At 58.8% G+C, this 8,518-nt stretch overlaps 2 non-coding genes across 2 annotated transcripts; one reads left to right on the top strand and one right to left on the bottom strand.

Annotated features, from left to right (window-relative positions):
* Nucleotides 1–3,928: 3,928 nt before the first annotated feature.
* On the bottom strand, nt 3,929–4,002 carry TRNAI-AAU. Its single transcript has one exon. It is a non-coding gene; the product is annotated as a tRNA-Ile (tRNA).
* Nucleotides 4,003–4,114: 112 nt separating this feature from the next.
* On the top strand, nt 4,115–4,187 carry TRNAA-CGC. Its single transcript has one exon. It is a non-coding gene; the product is annotated as a tRNA-Ala (tRNA).
* The last annotated feature ends 4,331 nt before the right edge of the window (nt 4,188–8,518 follow it).

Raw genomic sequence — 8,518 nt, 5'->3', positions numbered from 1 at the left:
GCTGAGAGTCTCGGATGCTAGGCAGCCGCTCTTCCCCCACTGCTTTCTACTTCAGCACGAGGAGCAACCAGACATGCACCAAACACCATTCCCGACACTTTGATAACTAGGTAACTCGAAGCATAGGCGGCAGGTTTGTATAATTTTTGGTGGGGCCCAAAATGGTGGTGCCCCCCTGCTCCCGCCCTGTAAGCTGATATAAAATGAAGCTACAATGCGTCAGTGCCACAAGATTACAAGGGTCAATTAAAAGTGGAAAGTCAGAAGCAGCACTTGCCTACTTCAATATACAGTATTATATTTTGTTGCACCTGTTGTGATGAAGTGGGAATGTTCTTAATATTTTCTCTGAATACTGTGTGGGTGCCTCAGTTTCCCCTGCAAGATGCCAACTGAAGGTGTTGGGAACAAAGAGATCAGGTGGCCTCCTTGTCCGGAAGAGAGACAGAGGCCAGAGGAGGGAGTGTCATTTTGGAGCTGGCTGGGGAAATGGGGAGAGACCCAGAACTTGGTTCTGGGCTCCCCACCCCCCAAGATGGACCTGACAGAGGGGTTCTGTTTTCTGTACCAACAAGCTCTGTTTAAACTGTGTTCCCGTCATCTAATAAACCTTCTGTTTTACTGTCTGGCTGAGAGTCACATCTGACTGCGGAGTTGGGTGTGCAGGGACCTCTGGTTGCCCCAGGACCAGCCTGGGCAGACTCGCTGTGGAAAGTGCATGATGTGGAAGGGCATGCTGAATGCTCCGAGGTCAGACCCAGGAAGGTGTAAGCTTCTTGCCCTGGAGACAGTCTGCTCAGAGAGAGGAGGCTCCCCCAGAGTCTTTGTATGGAGTTGTTCCAAAGCATCCCAGCATCCCCTTCCACACCATGTGCTTCCCAGAAGTCCGCACAGGCACTGACACTCCCTCCTCTGGCCTTTGTCTCTTTTCCAGGCATTAGGAGGCCACCCGATCTCTCTGTTCTCCAACACCTTCAGTTGGCACCTTGCAGCAGAGTGGCCCAGGCCATCAGTTGCCAGGAGACAGGGTTTCAGCCATTCTCTGTGCAGACAGCTCACACTGTCCCTCTAGGGCTCTACAACAATCACACCTCCTTATCCCACCATCTAGATCCTTGAGAAATGCAGAGAGGAAACTGAAGCACCCACACAGTATTCAGAGAAAACATTCCCACTTTGTAACACCTGTATACGACTAGTTATATACTTTAAAGGGGTGTAAAATAGTCAAGTATCGTGCTAAACAAAATGATACTCCAAACTGACCACCAAATTTAAGTTGCACGTTTTTCCCCTCAGGTGAGGGTTCTGGGGTGGGGCTGGGGATGAGAGGTTCACAGTGCAGGAGTGTGCTCGGTGCTGGGGGTGCAGGCTTTGGGGTGAGGCAGGGCTGAGGATGAGGAACTTGGGGTGCAGACAGGCTGCCCCAGGGCTAGGACCAGAGAGGACTCCCCATCACCACCACTGGCAGCCGCAAGCTCCAGGGGAGGGACCCCTCCCCCCCCCCCCGCAGCACACTCACTCTGCACCACGATCACTGCACATGCTCCTAGGGACTCTCTCAGGTCCAGAAAGCCCACTCGCCTCCCCTATGATGGGTACTGGGGGGGGGGCGGGGTTGCCATCACAGGTGGCCTTCCATGTTGCTGCCCCTCACCATAACTTCACTGTGGATGGGGGATGGGGCTGCCCCTTGCCCAGCATGGGGCAGAAGTGGGGTCTGCAGGGTGGTGGCTATGGGGTGGGGGGAGCAGGGTGTCATAAAATTCACCCAAGCCCCAGCTGCTCAGGTCTAGGAAGCCTCCCTCTCCCATCCCTCCTGTGGCGGGTGGGTGGGTGGGTGCTGGGGGAGGGGGCATTGCCTTCCCATGTGGCTTCCTGCCTCCCCTGTGCAGCCTGCTGCGCCTCACTGGGGGTAGGGGATGGGGCTTCCCCGTCCCCAGCGTGGGGCAGGAGTGAAGGGGCTGCAGGGTGGTGGCTGGGGGCGGGGGGACAGGGAGGGCAAGTTGGCACAAAATACACCCAAGCCCCAGCTGCTCAGGTAGGCCTATGAACCCCCTCCCCCATCTGCCCTGTGGAGGGGAGGGGCACTGCCTTCACATGTGGCTTCCTGCCTCCCTGACCCCTGCTGCAGCCTGCTGCCCCTCACCACAGCCTCACTGGGGGACGGTGGGAGGGGGTGGGGCTGCCCCCCTTCCCCAGCGCTGGGCAGGAGTGGGGGCTGGGGCTGGGGCTGGGGAGGAATCACAGGGTCAAACACTCACGGAAGCCCCAGCAGCTGCTAAGGTGAGTGATGTCCGTCTCCTGGCCGGAAGTCCCTTCGCGTCTCCTCCAGGTAGGGGGAGGGGAGGGGAGGGCTGCCAAGCACGGCACGGCCCCCTCCACTCCCCTCCCCTTCCTGAGGTGCTACAGCACCAGCAGCTTGCACTGCTGTTATGCTGTAGCCCTTAGGCGGCGGCAGCAGCAGCAGCAAGGGAGAGAGACACGCGCTGCACACTCTTTACGTTCAGGCAGGGAAGCTCCAGGGCAGGGAGTGGGGGGGAAGATCGAGCCCTGGTGGTGGTGGGGGGGATGAGAGGCGGAGGCAGTGGCGGCGCTCCAAGCAGGAGAGAAACCTAGCTCCAAATATTGGTGGAGCAGAGCCCCTGACTGTGAATATTCCTGGGGCTTTAGCCCCAGGAGCCCATATAAGTTGGTGCCCCTGGCCTCCACGAGTGCCGCACTCTGACCAGCTGAACCAGGCAAGCCACGGGAAGCTTCTCAAGGTCTTCCCCTGGTGTGGGCTTGGATGCGAAAAGCACCTGGCCGTTCATCAGCTGTTGCAAGAAGTGTGCAGAGTAGGAGTAGCGATGGGGCTGTACCTTTCCACAGCATCTCAATTTGGGCAGCTTTCCATTCCCCTTTTCTGTGTAATGTCCCTCCCACGGGTTTCACTTGCGGAGCTGTACGACTCTGGCAGGGTGGCCATTTAGAAATCTTTTCCTTGCTTTTCTTTTTCACCTGGCCCCAGCGTTAGGACCGTTTGGGTGTTTCAGTGTGTGTGTTTTCCCATTGGGAGGCATTTGGAAGTTTGGAAGGGGAGCCGAAAGAGGAGTCTTTTTCACAAGCAAGTTGGCTTTCTGCACAGGTAGGGCCCTTGGCCGTAAAGCTTAGCTCCGTCAGTGCGTCTGCATGGGGTTCCTCCAGTGCCTCAAGAGCCCGTGCTAAACTCTCGGTGTGGGCGTTTGGCTTGCGCCAGTCAGAGTGCGGTGCCTGCGTCTTCCCAGGGCCGGCTCCCGTGAGGCGCGCATAACTTGGGAGGAAAGGGGTAGAAGAGGAAGCAAGTGAAGCTGACTTCGAGTGGTGGTGCCCCTGGGCGGAGTGGTCCTCCTGCTCCTTCCTGTCGGAGGGGTGGGCTCGAGTGTGGGCTTGGGGGGTCTGGCTGTGGGCGGTGGGAGGATGGTGTCCAGGGAAGTCCCAAAGGTCACCCTGCGCCGGCGGAGTGTGAAGCCTCTCCCCTAGGTTGGGGTGCCGAGTATTAAGCCTTCCTCTGTGGCTTGGGCTGGGGAGCGTGATCCGGCGTCGGGTCCATTTGGGTGGAGCTGGCGGCCGGCAAGAATTCGGGCCATCAGGTCAACCCTCTGTGGACAATGGGGGCGAGCCGGCAGGCCTGTGATTTTGGCTTCGCTGGGCGGGCAGCTCAAGCCTGGCCTCCTATGAGCCTGGAAGGCAGCTGGCCGGGCTCACCCGTCTCCTCCCCGGGCCCAAGTTCCTTTCAGGCAGCAGGTGGAGCGAGGAGCCCAGGGAGGGGAGACCAAGGAGGTGTCCGGAGCCTTGTCCTGCCTGGTGCCCAGCAGGGCTCTTGCCCGCTCCCGGCCCACCTGGTTTTGGCCTCTGCCACCCCTAGCAGTCAGCCAAAAGAGCAGAAGTCACCCTCTCCCTCCCACAGTGGCCAGCATGGGGCTTGAACCCATGACCTTGGCGTTATTAGCACCATGCTCTCACCAGCTGAGCTAGCCGGCCTACGGGAAGCCCGTCCTTGCCTGACCCTTTTGGAAGGAGTCACCAGCTGGCGCGGGGAACGATGTGGCCTCCGTTATCGAATGGATGGATCAAGACGCCATCCCCCAAAGTAGGGGAATTAGCTCAAGTGGTAGAGCGCTCGCTTCGCATGCGAGAGGCAGTGGGATCAATGCCCGCATTCTCCAGCGGCAAGGCAGCCGCAGGACTTTCTCTTGCCCTTCTTTTAAAAGCCATGGTCAGTCAGCCGGCTCAGCTCCTCCAGTGGCCTCCATCCCTCTCCCCGCTTGGCCTCCCAAAAAAACAGCCCTTGCGGAGCACAAAGCTCTTCCTCCCCGGCCCTTCTCCCCCTTGCGCTGACTGGGAGGCTGGAGACAGCTGGGGGAAGTTAGCTCAAACGGAAGAGCAGGGGAGAAGTAGTCAGACCCAGACACACATTCTCCAGCCTGCTCTGCTCTGCTGTGCTCTGCTGGGCTGGGCTCTAGTGGGGGACCTGCCCCTTTCTTTCTGAGCTCTCACTGGAGCACAATCCCTTTCCTCCTCCCTCCCTGCTAGTCTACGCCAAGCTCATTGGCCGGGAGGGAGAGCCACTCAAATACAGAATTACTCACATCCCAGGGGTCCATGAAGAGAATGAGGAGATGGGCGGGGTGGAACGCGATACCAGCTCAGCTGAGACCATGAGACCTCGCAGCCTCCTGATCTCAGGCAGCATGGCAGCCGTGGAGCAGAGCAGAGCACGCAGACAGCTTGGAGACAGCCAAAGCGGGGAAGGGCTGCGTTGGTCTGGAAGAGGGAGTCGGTGGCTGTCTATCCTGGCGGAGGCAGGGTCGTTTTCCTGTATGCTGGGCCAGGGGCCAGGGAGTCTGCTAGAGTTGCTGAGCTGGGCCTGCTCCTGGCTTTGGTTGGGTTAGAGGAAAGTGGTGAAGATAGGAACGGCCCTCCTGGGTGAGACCGATGGTCCAGCTAGGCCACTATCCCGTCTTCTGACAGTAACCGATGCCAGGCGCTTCAGAGGCAATGGCCAGAGCAGGCAATCGTCAAGTGATCTATCCCTGCGTTGTCTTCTGAAGCTTGGTGCTTGTTTCAGGGGCTAACTCTCAGCCCAGACACACTCCAGGGAGGGAGCGTTGGTGTTTGTGCCGAGGAGCGTGGCTGGGACTCGGACCCCCTTCCCCAGCTCTGGGTAGCGCCCCCCCCTCCCCATTTCAGGCTGTGTTCTGCTTAAGGCCACAGAGCCCTTGCCTTTTTTTGCCCGCTGCCTGAGAATCAGGCCAGCTGCAGGGAATTAGCTCAAGCGGCAAAGCGCTCGCTTTGCATGCGAGAGGTAGTGGGGGGCGATGCCCGCATTCTCCAAGCCTGTCGACTAAGGGCTCCTGATGAGCGTGGTGGACGGGAGAGTCGGCCATCTGACTTTTGGCCTTGCTACCCGTAGCGGTCAGGCCGAAAAATCAAAAGCCTCCCCAGGCCCACAGCCACCCAGGGGCTCCTCTGCACCATCTGGCCTGAGTGGGTGGAAGTGGAGCCTGGAACTGAGCTGATGCGCTGAGGGTTATTTGCACTGCGCGCTTCACATGGAGGTGAAAACACGGGGCACAGATCTTTGAGCACAGCCCTCGTCCTGAGGAATGGGGGGGGGGCTGCATAAAGAGAGACCGGCTCTCCCTGGCAGGGCTGCAGCGGCTCTTCACAGGGGCAGTCCCACTGCCAATTGGTACCAGAGTTTTGAAAACCTCCTTTTCTGGGCTGGCTCCTCTCTCTCTAGGGAGACTGGCGACCCCAAACTTCCCAGAAACCATCATAGCGAAGCCAACCTGAGCACAGACACCTGCTCAGCACCCCGGGGTGCAGCCCTGAACTCTGGCAATCAGCTACGCTCAGCTGCCCATCCAACAAGCGTCACACGCAGGAGCCTTCGTGCCCCGCGTGTTCAGCTCCCTCCCAGCGCCAGCTTTAAACTCTGCTGCTCAGTTCTAAGCTTTGGCCACACGGGGGCAGCCCGGAGCTCAGCCAACGCCCCCATTGCTGGTTGCATTTCCCGCTCCTCGTGGCAGGTTCACACCCCGCAGGCAGATCTCTGAATCGGAGCTGAACAGTTCCCCAAATCCAGCGCTTTAGCAGCAGCTTTGCTAGGACAGCGCTGACGTCCCCAAGTAAAGTAAGAGCCAGAGCGCTGTGTCCAGGATCTTCTCTTGGGCCCCTCACCGTGGTGTCTGTCAGGCGCAAGGAGAAACCAGGGAAATGTTTTCATGGCGTTTAAGGGCAGAAGGGGCCATTAGCTCAGCTAGTCTGACCCCCGAATAACACAGAATTACACCATGACACGTATTGATCCCACAGACCTTAGACAGATCAAAGCGTTTCAGCCCTCAGGAAGGAGGCTAAACTGGGTACCAGAGGCAGCGAACAAGGGGCCCCCAAGGCAATGGCAGGGAACTGACGAGGTGAAATATGCCCAGATGATCCCAGCAGGCGACCCACCCCCATGCTGCAGAGGTGGGAGTCCCTGTTCCTCCTGCCCTTAAGAATCTCTGGTGGTAAGTGGGTCCCCCCAGTTCCCCAGATAAGAATCCTCCATGTGATTTCCCTGGCTTCACCTCCAAATAAGAACATTGTGTGGAGGGAGTGGGAGGAAGGTTGTCTGGCAGATCTGTAAAGGGGGACTGTGTCTCCCTGTCTGGCCCAGGCTCCTGGGAGGAAGTGATCTGAGTGTGTCTGGCTGTCTCCATTCCTCCCACCCATAAGAATCCCTGGTGTGTGGGTGCACCCTAGACCATTAAGGATCTCTGGTGGGTGGGTGTCTCTCTCCCCCATAGTCAGCATCTCTGGGGCGTGGTTGTATAAAAAGAGACTTTGACTCACCCAGGCTGGGCTGCCATCACGGAACAGACCAGGTCCTTCTGTGGAGGGTTTGCGTTCCTCCAAGGACATCAGTGTGTGTGGGTGTCCCTGTCCCTTCAACCCTTAACAATCCCTGGTGCGTAGGTGCGCTGAGTCCCATTACAATCCCCTCTGTCTTACCCCCCATGAGAGATCCGGTGGATGTGGGGGTTCTCCATGCTACTGGGGGTGTCTGGTGCCCCTGTCCCTCCTGGTTAATAGTGGAGTGTGTGGGTGTCCCCCCCCCACCCGTTAAGGATCCGTGTTGTGTGGATGCCCCCGTTCTTCTCATTAAAAATGGTGCAACGGAGCATATGGGTGTGTCCCCCACCCCATGAACTAGCTCCCGTGTGTGGTTCCCCTGCCCCCATCCAGGCTCTGTGGTGTGTGGGTATCTCTGTTCCCTTTTTCAAAATCTGTGTTGCAGGGGGGCGTCCCTCCCCCCAAGTCACATTCCCCAGCTTGTGGGTGCTCCCATCCCCTCCTCCAGGCTCTGCGGGGGGTGTGTGTATAAAAAGAGACTTTGTCTCACTGTATTGCCCAGGCTACGCTGCAGGGGCTATTCACAGGCATGATCCCACTACTGATCAGCACGGGAGATTTGACCTGCTCTATTTCTGACCTTGGCTGGTTCACCCCTCCTTAGGCAATCTGGAGACCCCAAGCTCACCATATTTATGCCAAACTTAGTGCGGACACCCGATTGGCACAGCCCCCTGCAGCCCAGAACTCCTGAGCTCAAGCGATCTGCCGGCCTCAGCCTCCCCAGGCGCTGGGATCACAGGCACCAGCCACGGAGCCCGACTTGTTTTGCAGCCTGGCAGCTGGAGCTTTAAACTCTGCTTGTGAGCTCTGTGCCTTGGCCAGACGGGGACAGCCTGGTTCTGGGAAATGCTCCTGCTCCCCCCGCCCCCGTCTCATGTCGAGCTGCAGGCGCCGCTGTCCTCCCAGGTAAGATCCTGGAAGTTTCGGTGCCCCCTTCCCCTGCCCAGGTGTCCGGGTACCTCTGCCCCCCCTACAGAATCCTGGGTGTGTGGGTGTCCGTCCCTCTGCAGAGGATCCCGGAGTGTGGATGCCCTTGTCCCCCCCTACAAGATCCTGGGTGTGTGGGTGCCACTCCCCCCCCAGTAGATCTCTGGTGGGTGGGTCCCCAGGGTGTGAGCGCTCCCATCCCCCGATATAGGCTGGGGGGGAGGGTATAACTGGCTCTCCCTGTCCTGCCCAGGCGGTGCTACAGCAGCTGTTCACAGGAGCAGCAACCCCACTGTCACCCTGCAGCTTTACCCTGCTCCAGGTGTGACCTGCTTCACCCTCCTGTGGGAGCCCAGGGACCCCGAACTTCCCAGAATCACCTGATTGATGCCGAGCTTAGCACAGACACCGGCTCAGCCTGGCAGGGAGCTGCCCTGAGCCCTGACAATCAGCTTCCCTCCGCCTCCTACCGCACAGCGAGGATCCCACGCGAGAGCCTTTGTGCCCCACGTGTCCAGCCAGGTCCGTTCCAGCTCCAGCTTTCAACTCTGCTTGTGAGCTCCCATCTCCGGCCACACGGGGGCAGCACTAACAGCCTCATCTAAATTTGACCCTTCAGACTGCAGATTATAACCAAGCGGCCAGATTATAACCCAGGAAGCCAAAT

The sequence above is a fragment of the Mauremys mutica genome, unplaced genomic scaffold, assembly GCF_020497125.1.
Source record: "Mauremys mutica isolate MM-2020 ecotype Southern unplaced genomic scaffold, ASM2049712v1 Super-Scaffold_100264, whole genome shotgun sequence".
NCBI lineage: Eukaryota > Metazoa > Chordata > Testudines > Geoemydidae > Mauremys > Mauremys mutica.
Note: the sequence above shows the minus strand (reverse complement) of the source record. Positions and strands in the feature narration are given on the sequence as shown.